Source organism: Odontomachus brunneus, unplaced genomic scaffold, assembly GCF_010583005.1.
Source record: "Odontomachus brunneus isolate Ranch 3 - 2012 unplaced genomic scaffold, Obru_v1 Obru_scaffold_141, whole genome shotgun sequence".
NCBI classification, from domain to species: domain Eukaryota; kingdom Metazoa; phylum Arthropoda; class Insecta; order Hymenoptera; family Formicidae; genus Odontomachus; species Odontomachus brunneus.
The window spans coordinates 148,207-160,037 of record NW_022639591.1 but is presented as its reverse complement, the minus strand read 5'-3'; the positions used below and the strand labels follow the sequence as shown (position 1 = coordinate 160,037).

The 11,831-nt window shown below is 29.0% G+C and overlaps 1 protein-coding gene across 14 annotated transcripts in view; it reads right to left on the bottom strand.

The window, feature by feature from the left end:
- Positions 1 to 11,831, bottom strand: part of LOC116850282 (pleckstrin homology domain-containing family G member 5) — a 734,731-nt gene that overhangs the window by 719,177 nt on the left and 3,723 nt on the right. For 3 of the 14 annotated variants that reach the window (XM_032828361.1, XM_032828367.1, XM_032828371.1), the window contains exon 1: positions 6,388 to 10,959. The exons of 9 other annotated variants lie outside the window; for them this stretch is intronic. The gene's annotated coding sequence lies outside the window, so the exon portion shown is untranslated. Of the gene's footprint in view, positions 1 to 6,387; positions 10,960 to 11,831 lie in introns of those variants that run through there. 2 more of the 14 variants (XM_032828374.1, XM_032828377.1) reach the window with 1 other exon arrangement.

The following is an 11,831-nucleotide window of genomic DNA, read 5'->3' as shown; positions in this document are numbered from 1 at the left end:
GAGAGAGAGAGAGAGAGAGAGAGAGAGAGAGAGAGAGAGAGAGAGAGAGAGAGAGACAGAGAGAGAGAGAGAGAGAGAGAGAGAAAGTGCCCCATTTTAATCATCAAAGACGACGGCCCGCTATACGGAGAAAATGTAATAAAAATTACATTAAAATTATATTTTATTTTACATTGTTTTTTGTAAAGATGGAATATATACACACAGAAAAATACATATACCGCATTCAAATAAACGTTACTTGTGTTAAGTGATTCATAAGTTTATTCATAAGTTTTGTAAATCTATCATGAACTCATAATAAGCCGTAAAATTTATTCAAACTATTCTGAATCCTACATATTAATAAAAATATCTGGTAATTGTGATTATAATTACATAGAGAAATAATCGTAATGAGTTATGGTAACAAGGAAACTACATTTATATTAAATTCTACTATAATATTATAATATAAATATCAATTACAAATAGTAATATACAAATTATAATATATAAGTAATGTAATATAAATATAGGATAAAATATACAAGTAACAATATAAATAGAAATATTAAATTTCACGATTTATCCAGTATACAATATAAAAAGCACTTAATTGCAACAATTTTGTAGTCGAATCTGTCTAATATTCTTAAATAAATATCTTGGAATTTTGGTCATAATTTTTGTACAGTCTAAGATTACAAAATTTTGTTGTAATTTTTGTTACAATATTTTCTCCATGCATGCGTTCGTTATTACTTCTATATCTTTTTTAATAGAGAGGTCCTACTTTCCGAGCAGCACAAAGCATTGAGCTAATGTTGAATCTACAGCGCACAATGTGGAATCTATAGCAGCCAACTATATGCTGCTAGGGTTGTCTTTCGTTCCCGTAGTTTGAAAGATTAGAGGAGACAGGTAATGTTAATCGTGCCGTATTTGCATAGCTCTAAGAACATTAACAGTTGAGTGTATATGCCGGTAAGTTGATAAGTCGATAAGCTGGCGTGGGCGTTCTTTTTTCATTTATGTGCACCGCCGAGGAGTCGCATTCCATAGAAAGGTAATCACGACGCGTAGATTTTCCGAGAACGCACAATGATAACGGGTTATCACGCGATCGTAGCGTGTATCGCGATGATGTTACGCGTCACGCGTGTTACGTAACGATTTGTTCTCCTGCTGAATCATGTGCATAAAAATTAAACTCTCGCAGCATGTGCATAAAAATTAAACGACCCCCTAATTGCTCTGAGCCGCGTGTTCGTTGTAACGCGCATATTTTCTACAAACAAACAGGTCGATTCGCGGTACTCGCCACCGTGCGATACTGTAGATCGAAGATTTCCTTTCCGTTGCGCACCAATTACTCCGAAAAGTCGGTTAAGGTCAAGGTTTATCGACATACCATACGGGCGGAAAATTCGATCGGTCGTGCGCTCGCTCAATTCGCAAAGCCGCCATGTGACGTGCGAGTCGCGCTTTTTCTAGTCGGGCTAATCGAACGTACGCTAATCTAACCGAGCGTTTTTATAATCATTCGTTTGTCGCTTGCCGCATAAACATACGAGCAGCGCAAATAATCGCTTTGCGCAAATAATCGCTTTATTAGTTTGACTTTCGTTTTTGCCGTGAAGCACGCGAGAAAGATAGGTGGAAAGAAGGAAGGAGGAAGCGGGGAAGAGGGGAGAGAACATTACGAGAAAAATTAATGCCAGAGAAAACCGCCTGGAATTTTCCTCTTATCGCGTTAAGGAGGTTCTAACATTCGACTAAATAAAAGATAAATCTATGATATACACACACTCCATTATGTCTATTATATTCCATTCTCTAGCATAGTGACATTTGCAGTTTTCGGTCAGACACATTATAAATATTTGTACATTATATATGTGAATCCGAGAAATCAAGCGACGTAGTAGTGTCATGACGTCAAATACATAAAGATGAGTATCCGAGAATGACAGGTCCGAGAGTATAACTATGTTCATAGTATATGATGATCGCGTCGCTATCATCAAGCGACGCGGTAGTGTCACGACGCTAAGTACATAAAGACGAATACCCGAGAATGACAGGTCCGAGAATATGACTATGTTCATGATATATGACGATCGCGACGCTATCAGTTTCTTCCGGAGTTTTTGCGACGATCGTACTTTCAACTAAAATATGTCAGGAAATAAAGACGTGATGCAAAATCTAATGGTACTTCTGACAGAAATGTTAATATAAGTTTTCAATTACGATCAATCTAATAAAAATTGATGCAGTCCTGAAATTTTCCAAAAAATAAAACTTCCACAAAATGCTCAAAATATAAGTTTTCAGCGGTCGGATTCTTTTTCAGACATCAATTATTTAAGTCTTATATATCGCGACGATTATTTAAATCTCTTGTACATCGTGGCGATGATATTTAAAATTTTTATACATCGTATGTCATCAGTTATTTACGCATTTTCTGAATGTGTTCGATATGATTAATTGAAATAATAGACGATAATAGATAAGATACGTGATCGAAATAAATATACGCACACGGATTTGAACAAAAAGATTCTCGACCGATAAATTAATGATAAAAAATTAAAAAAAAAATATAATAACAATAATATAATAACAATAAATATAATAACAATAATAAATAAATATAATAACAATGGAAATGTTTCCATTTTTTAATTGTTGCAATTATTTTAAGTCATTAATTTGGAAATATGTAAAGCTATAAAGTTCTGTGACAATTAAAGGGATAGCAGCAGGAAAAAATATGAATAAGAGAAAATAAGTATAAAATTATTATAATTTTCCACCATAGCAAAGAATATACAAAGGTCTAAAAATTCTAGAATATTTCTGATTATTAATATTCTCTAATTGTTTTTTTTTTCAATAAATGTCTAATTTCAGGAAATGTTACAATTTGTTATTAAAATATATTTATAAAAATAAATTTTTTAATATAAAAATAAATTTTTAATTATATTAAAATCTATCCTAATTTTGGACATTAAGCAAATATAGATATTCAATTTGTAGGCGAAAAATTTACGTTACTTACTTGGTATACTACTATATATGTTTCTAAAAAGGGAAAAAGTAACGTAATAGATATATTTGAAATTGTTAATAGATATATTTGAAATTGTTAATTCAACAAAATCATTAAGAAGTTCCTTTTGGAATATTGAAATGCGTACGTTGAATAGTAGAGAAAGTGGATCATGATGTTGATGTGAAGCTGCTGATGATAAGAATCCCATTATATGATAGCAAAACTACTATAAGATAGACGTAAATATGATTAGAAATAGAAAATTTGAGCCTTGCAAGGAGATTGAAACGTTAAGTACCGATTCTACGGATATATTTCATTTTTTTTTAGTAGATACTCAGTATCCAAGTAAACTTGAAAAACTTAGATCTACTCCTTTGTATTATTATTATGGTATATGTGATATTACAGAAACTAAACCGTATTTTAAAAATGTGCAATATTATGTTATTGGTGAATTTTTATATCTAACAAAACGCGTTAACGCAGATATCTTATTAATCATTACAAACACAATGTTAATACTCAATCTGAACCGGTGATTACATTTTTTCTTTGTTACTATTGTTTAAATCTTGGAGAGATATGAATTAAAAAATATAATAGTTACGTACATGCAAAAAGAATTTCAATTAGTGCAATCAAATAGGAACCAACTGAAAATCAAATGATCAGAAACGATATCTCTGTTATGAAAACTAATATTTCTGTTGTTGCAACCGAAAATATTCGTCTGCACATTCAATGATATTAAAACTCGGTTGAGGCAACTGAAAACAATTGTCTATACAGAAGCCTCATAAAGGAATTTTTCTGTTTCTGAGTTTTCGCCTGATCCCTGAGTAACCGAAAATTCGGTTGCGCCAACAGAATTGTTTTTTGCATGTAAAAGTATTTTCTTTAATATAATTTCAACTTAAAGATGCTTTTCAATATCATAAAAGAATAGCAGATATTCAGCAAGATATAGATAACATCAAAGAACCAATTAAAAAAAAATATCAGAAAATACAAAAGATAAAGACGATACTTTTAAAAATTGTGCATTAGAAATAATTATAAAAAAGATTTATAACATGATAAAACAGATTTAACATTTAACATTCTAAATTTTTATAGCAAAGGCAAATATATTCTAATACGACCCGAATATACTAAGTTTCTGTACTTTACTTTGATTGATCTCAATTAAAAGTTCGTTCATGGGATTTAAAATTTGTGTAAATATATTTGTGTAGAACAGATATGAACTTAGAATTTATATATTTTTATGTTAAAAAATTAAATGGATGTATATATATTATAACTATGAAATTTGTTGCAGGTGATAAGAGAATATTATCAGTTATCATTTATTATAATTTGATAATAATAAAAGATATATCAGCAGTTTTTTTAAGATTTTTGTATATAAATATGTTTCGGTCAAAAAGTTTTTGTATTATATAATAAATGCATGTATTTTATATATAAAAATATTTATTAAAAAGAAAATGTTAATTTAAATAAAAGTCTTTCATTATATATAAAATTAACTTTTATGTATTGATTTCTTATATTATCAGTTATAATTTGTTGTAACTTGACAATAATGAATCATATACTTGGCTCATTTTGTTGATTTCGTATTATTTCTTGAGTTTTATTTTCTATAATTTCTTTGGATAAGGATATCTTAGGTTGTTTTTCACAACCTTTTATAGAAGTTTTTCTTAGGTTTTTTATAAAGGGTTTTTGTGTTGAGTTTTGTACATTGTTTCTTATGAGTGTTTGTTAGGTTGTTTTTTATATGGGTTGTGCTAAGTTTTTTTATGGAGGGTTTTTGTTAGATTTCTTGTGAGTGGTTTTTATTGGGTTTCTTATGTACTATTTTTGTCAGATTTTTATGGAGATTTTTATTATGTTTTTTATAAATAGGTATTTTTATATACACTTATCGTTTCCTCGAGCAATCAATCATGATGTACGAATATTTATGATATAAGATAAAAATTTCAAATGTCACCATGTTAGGAAATGGAATAGTACTAATAATTGTGTATAATATTAATCATTGTCCTTATGTACATGATATAGAAGTTAATCGTATTAATAACGTAAGGGAAACTTTAATAATCTTTAACGTATCGTGTTATCGAAATATTTTATTTTAAGTTTGTATCGTACAAAAGTATGAAAAAATTTTATAACACAACAAATTTCTTTTAACATGAGGCATTTAAAAAAAATTTAAGAAACTGTTATCATAATAAAGTGAACATTTAAGCATTTTTAAATAAAGTATTACAAATTTCCATTAGATTAAATGGAAATTTAGATCTTTCGGTGAGAATATTCGATAATATATGAAAATATATGAGAAATCAACAATATATGAATAAAATATAATATATCGCATACATAATAAATTAGCGATAAAAATTTAAAGTAGCCTTTTATAATGATATTTCTATATTTATTTTTATATTTATTATTGATGATAATATAACATTTATGCCTTTTTAATTTAAATAAAATAAAACTGATTATTTATTAAATACAGTATAAAGAATATATCCAGACAGTTGTACATAAATTTAGCAGCAACTTTACTAATTGATTTATGGAAGTTACATCCCTGATATATAATATGTAATTCATATAGCACTTATGTTCGCATTACATAGAATAACTCAATAGAAATAGGAAAAGAAGTATTAAAATTTCTTCGAAACAATATGCAAAATATAATATGAAAATCTATATATAACTTTTAACAAATTTGTTGCTGCATCAATATAACAAAAAATTTACATTGTTCTGCGTTGTGAATGTAATGATTAATTTAATACAATATATTTGGCTCATAAATATAATTTAAAAAAGTTGTAAAGTTTATCATCGATTATCATATATCCTAATAATGAAAGTCTATCTAGCACACATTTCATGTTCATATCTTCTTTCTTATAATTGGTATTTATATTAATTGAGTGCTTACTGTCTACCATTTTTCATTTTATTATTTTTAAAATATTTAATAATTTTTAAAATAAAAAAGAAACGATGGTATATTTTGACATATATGAATCTCATCTTAATAATATTATTGCAAAATTATTTTTTTTCAGTTGTTTTAAACGATTTTATTAATAAAATATTTATTGATCAGCTAGAATCTCCTTAATCGCTTAGTTTACCGGTAAACTGTTAGAATTCGAAATATAAGTGCCAATCATGTTCCGGAAGCGCCGCTTTTACCTCGTTACACGGCCGGATCAGCATTCGAAACGTATTTACGCAGGACATTTCCGCTACGTCGTTAAACTTTCACTGATTTCGTTCTTCTTTAGAATTTTTACCTGCGTGAATATGTGGCGTGTGATCCGATTGAATATCGATGCTTAATAATGTGCAGAAAGATATTTTGTTATTCATGCACAATGCGCTCGCCCATATACACATGTATATATACACTCGCATGTAATTATTTTGTCATTAAAATCCTCTATGCAAATATCACTCGTGCTAATTCTGTATCTGTTGTTATAATTTGCCAGTATCTTCCGTGCGAGCACGCATAAAATCCTAACAATTAAGGCAGACAATCGCGCCGATGGTATCGAGCCAATAAATCTTCGTGATCGCGCATACATTTATTTGGAAAAATGTAACGTATCGGTGAACATTTCGTTACGCATTTCATGAAAATTCATCAGCGTTTAATTGAGAGCCGAGAGAAATCGACGTGACAGAAAGGGTTGCCTCCCATGACGCGTTCAGCCTCAAACGAAACGCACATTCACGCACCGCACTTGTATTCGCGCTCACATTCCCGCACTTCACTTCGACAAATCGCACTGTTTCTAGCATTTATCGTGGACAGCTCTACGAGACTAATTTTAGCAGATAACGAGCGCGATCCAAGGACATTCGTTATCGTGACATGCGTTTAGCTGCACCGTGACATTCCGTTGATACTTATTCAGTTATACGCACATTACACGCGCGTTGTTTGGCGTGAGAATAATTATCAATTAACGACATGGTCGAAGGCAATCTCTTATGGTGTCACAATAAATTCTACGGCAAACATTCGCTCGATATCTTTTCTTTTTTGTAGGGAAGCTGGCGAAAGAATGAAAGAATTAGTACAGCAAATTGGTCCTATGAGGCTCCCGTTGAGAACATAATTACACCAGCGATTCCGATCAGTATTACGATGCGATCCGATAAATCGATTAGAGTCCATCGTACGAGACGCTACGACGTCGCGTCATTATCGACAGCGGCGCTTCCGAATGATCGTAGAAGAAGCTGCGTGTTCGACAGTTCCCGAATGGGCCCTTTTCGTAGTGCTTCCTGTCCCGTTTTTTGCTTCGTTTTTTGCAGTATTGAAGTAGAATGACGTGACACGCGACGATAAGACTACGCTTTGGCGAAGGTATTGTTTTGTTATTGGCGCGGCCGTGGTAGATAATGGGTGCCACGTAACCAACAAACAAACGAGGCACTCGCCACAAGGAAACGTGAAAAACGATAAGCATCGACACGTCACAGGGTCCACACATCGACAACGTGATATTCCTGAAGGACAGGCTATACCACACGATATCACCCTTTCTTTTTCGTAAACCATTAACCGAATTGAATTAAAAGGTCTTGCATATAAAGTTTTCGAGATCGCTCATCACGAATCTGAGATGAGAATTTCAAAATTTACAAAATTACTGATTCAATATTGTAAACTTTTATATTTTTTAGCCAATATACACAAATAAAGTCATACAAAGTTTTAAGATTTATGATCACGAATCAAAGATCAGAATTACAAAATTCAAAATGGCAGATCCAATATGATAACTGAAATAAATGGTTTTTATATATATCAATTTTTTAATTCTGATCTTAAATTCGTAGTTAATGATTCAAAAATATGAGTATTCTTATTTTAATATTAATTGTCTGAAAAATACCGTAACTTGTTACTTTTATATTGGGTGGGCGATTTTCTATTTTGCAATTCTGACCAAATGGTCAGCCTAAAACTTATGTAACTTCAATTTTATGTACATTGACTTAAAAATATAAAAATATAAAAATTTGTAATTAACCCGCCATTTTGAATTTAAAAATTCTGACATTAAATTTGTGAGTAACTCTAAAAAAAATCACGTACACGAATTTTAAGAAAAATTTTCCCATTCTTTAGGGATTAAAAACCTTCGGTCTCAAATAAATTTTCGGAACTTTCAAAAGAAAAGCCCTAAGGATCCGAAGAAAATTAAAGAAGAATGATATTGATAATATTTTTAAATATTTGGTATAAATATTCCCATTATATGTATACGTATATAAATTTTCATTAGGTATGCTTGATAGGGATTTAATTGCATGAAAAATATAGGGTAACCCTAAATACAGTATACCTGAGATAAAAAAATTAAGAGATAAACTTATTATAGAATTCCTAAGGATACAGTAAGAACTGTTAATAAAGAAGTCTTTTGTAAGGATATGTATTTAGATCTGTTATATTATAGATTCACATTAGGATTCTAGTGTATTTATTTAATGTAATATTGCAACTTAATGTAATATTATTTATACTTTATATATAGTTCTTTGCACAGAATAAAACTTTCCTAGGTTTAGTATTCTTATTTGTTTGTGTGTGATTTTCATTATTATTATTCGTGATTATTTGTTTGTTTTGCTAAAACAATATATTTTAATACAAGATATAATTTTTCCTAGTAAAGAAATGTTTTAATAAAAATTATATTGTTTCATTGGAAGAAACATTTGCTTAATAAAAAAATGCTATTTGGAGTAGTATATTTCAAAGGGTCTTTTTATTTAATGATCCAATTTCTTTGAGTTAAATTTCCTTGAATTTATTTCAAACTAATTTGTTGTTATAATGGTTTGTTATAATGTTTGTATTTGTTATAATAGTTTATTATAATGTTTGTATTTGTTATAATAGTTAATAAATTCAAAAGTAATCATGAAGTCAGTGTTTCGTTAAAATGCATTACATTAATCGTATATCGACTGTTGTTGCATTGTTTTCAATATCTGTCAGTAAATATGTTATTATGTTTTGTAAACTCTATAAAAATACCGTATATAAAATGAGTCAATAGTGCTATTAGTTTATTGGAATGGATATCTGCTATCTGATCTTCGAATTCAAGCAACCAGCGATCACATCTAGGAGATAGTATGGTGACCTTGAACGGCAGCCACGGAAAAACACGAATGTATGAAATGTGATAACAATCGTTAATATTTTTTATTAAAAATTAGTTTTTAGGACAATTTATTCACTGATTATACTTATTTTGAATTAAACAAAACATATTAAATCTAAAGAATTATGTTTCTTATGTATAGAAGGATCTAGGCTAAGATTTGACGAGATAAGGCCTTAATTACAACGCAGTATTACATGACTTTTTAAAATCCGATAATACTACATTATACGGACCTAATAACAAATTGAGGTCAATCTGATAAAAATCATGAGATCAATTTCTAGGGAAAATGTGGACATTAAGTGTGTAATAAAGTGTTAATTTTATAATTTATAATTATGATAATGTTTTATCACTATTTATGTAAACCTATAACGAAATATTATATATTTTTGTAAAACTGCATTTCTCTATTGTTATTATCCATACTAATATCACGTTTATACATAAATTATGATATTCAATATTTATATATAAACGACGTAAAATATTAAGTTAGTATACAATTTTTGATAAGTTTCTCAAAAATATTGTGACTGATCTAGTTTTATAGAACTATTTACAAATATGCTTTCTTGGAGGTGGACATAAACTGAGATGAATATAAAAGCCATTTTGTAATATTCGCAATAATTATTGAGATATTATTTATTAATTAAAGAAGATTGGCGAATAGTCAATCGTGATAATATATTAATGTTATCTAATTAATAACTAAAGATCTACAAGGCTATTAGAAAAAAGATAGAAGAATTTTTTGTTTAAATTTACTTAATTTACAATCAGACGTCGGCAGATGTCGTCACTGCAGTTTATCTATCATATTTCGTGTAATCATTCACAAATGTTCTTGAATTAACATCTCGATAATTATTGCGAATATCGTAAAATAGTATAGAACTTTTATGTTCACCTGAATCCATACTATGCCTTTACGAGAACTTGGAAAATTATTCTGAGACATTCTGACACCCTGATAGAGTCTATTTCGTTAATTACGATGTACGAGTTTTGGAGAAGAAAAAGCATTTCGAATATTATGAAAAACATTTGCGATATGTTTGGAGAGAACACTGTATCGTTTTCAATCTGCGAAACATGGTTCGCAAAATTTAAACCGCTCCGGCCGGCCTTTTGGTATTGATCGTGACATTGTACGCAATTTAGTGGACACCGATGTAACTCGCTGTTTGAGTGTCACATTATCTGATAAAAATAATAAAGTCGACCGAGTCTCTACAGCCAATTCCTTGCTTGACCGATTAAAAACTGATCTATTTTTTGCTCGATTAGTGACGGAAAACAAAAAATGAATCCAATACGACCATGTAAAACGGAAACAAAATTGGTAGCAGAACAATAAATATCAACTTATATCAAAAGTTGCATCCTTAGAAAGTTATACTATCTGTGGAATTGTGCAATCTTTTATAAACTGGTTCTGTGTCAGTAATACTATTAATTCCGATAAATATTATCAATAATTGAACAATTTATAGGTAGTAATTGAAGAAAAATTCAGTTTTGGTCAAAGACGTTGATTTATGTAAATGTTATTATTACATTTTAAACTTCTGTCTTATTATAGTAAATATCTCAAATTAGAAGAAACAATGCAGTCAAGTTTAGTAGCATTTTGCAGCATTCGAAATATTAAATTATTTATTAATAAAATTGTAGCATATTTATGAGTACTAAATGTATATATATATATATATATATATATATATATATATATATATGTATGTATATATAGAAGTACCAAAGTGATGCGTCTCATCATTTGGAAGAAAATAACACAAAAAGATACATATTTGAAATGAAGAATATCATTAGGATTCTCTTATAGGAAACATATAAGAAATGTAAGAAATGGAATAAAAACTTTTATTAATAAGATATATATAGAAGTATCAAAGTGATGCGTTTCATCATTTAGAAGAAAATAACACAAAAAGATACATATTTGAAATGAAGAATATCATTAGGATTCTCTTATAGGAAACATATAAGAAATGTAAGAAATGGAATAAAAACTTTTATTAATAAGATATATATAGAAGTATCAAAGTGATGCGTTTCATCATTTAGAAGAAAATAACACAAAAAGATACATATTTGAAATGAAGAATATCATTAGGATTCTCTTATAGGAAACATATAAGAAATGTAAGAAATGGAATAAAAACTTTTATTAATAAGATATATATAGAAGTATCAAAGTGATGCGTTTCATCATTTAGAAGAAAATAACACAAAAAGATACATATTTGAAATGAAGAATATCATTAGGATTCTCTTATAGGAAACATATAAGAAATGTAAGAAATGGAATAAAAACTTTTATTAATAAGATATATATAGAAGTATCAAAGTGATGCGTTTCATCATTTAGAAGAAAATAACACAAAAAGATACATATTTGAAATGAAGAATATCATTAGGATTCTCTTATAGGAAACATATAAGAAATGTAAGAAATGGAATAAAAACTTTTATTAATAAGATATATATAGAAGTATCAAAGTGATGCGTTTCATCATTTA